Consider the following 941-nt stretch of genomic DNA (forward strand, 5'->3'; position numbering starts at 1 on the left):
ACCAATATATACTTTGCCACAGTCATAAGTGACTATTTAGATCTTTTTCTATTTTTCATACCAGGTTTCGGGTTCCCTAATAGGATGTGTTAAACATTCATAACCCCATATTTAGCGGATTATGCACCAACTATATGAATTTGTTGGTCTATGTATGGTCATCATGTCTACACTCATCGTTTTTTCCTCCTTTTCTGTGGTACCTGCATGATACTTTTTACCGTCACCAAGACTCACCATATTGAAACATAACAGGTGACCGAAAGGAGATCAAGAGCATCTAATCAACTGTCCTCATAATACTTCTTAACTTTTTCACTACGTTCCTACTTTTCTTCCTTCCGTGAACTCTCATCCACGATTCTGGCGGACGTGTCACCTCAGGTACACGTCTCACCAGTCTAACGTGGACAGCAGATTCACATTTATCCATCTATCGTTACCCACCCAATTATATTACAGTCCTATCTTATTTTCTCTCCCGAGAAGGAATTTATCCTTCCGTTTCGGTGCACTCTCATTGGCGATGTAGGGTAAGTTCTCTCTACGACCATACCCCTACGTTCACGCCCAATCTCGTCCGATCTTGGAAGCTAAACGGAGGTGGGCTGGGTCAGTACCTAGACAGGTGACTGCTAGGGAATACCCGGTGAAGTAGGAAGATTTCCCTATGGTAATAACGCCAACAGCAGTATCACTACTTATACTTTATCCTACTACTCCTTTAATCTCCAAGTGATACGATTTACTTATCAATGATAGTGGCAAACTATTAGAATTGTACAACAGTGTGTGGGCTCTCCCACTCACTAATTCAATCCTATTTAGGGCCGCATTAATACAAAGTTTGTACAGATCTTTGGCAGACGGAGGCAGCTTGAGATGTAGCTACCTTTCCAATATGCAATTATCCAGATATAATTAAGATCTGAACATTTCAC

General features: G+C 41.1%; 1 pseudogene; it reads left to right on the forward strand.

The window, feature by feature from the left end:
• The first annotated feature begins 542 nt into the window (after positions 1-542).
• On the forward strand, positions 543-661 carry LOC134912890 (5S ribosomal RNA; annotated as a pseudogene).
• The last annotated feature ends 280 nt before the right edge of the window (positions 662-941 follow it).

The sequence above is a fragment of the Pseudophryne corroboree genome, chromosome 4 (assembly GCF_028390025.1).
Source record: "Pseudophryne corroboree isolate aPseCor3 chromosome 4, aPseCor3.hap2, whole genome shotgun sequence".
Taxonomy (NCBI): domain Eukaryota; kingdom Metazoa; phylum Chordata; class Amphibia; order Anura; family Myobatrachidae; genus Pseudophryne; species Pseudophryne corroboree.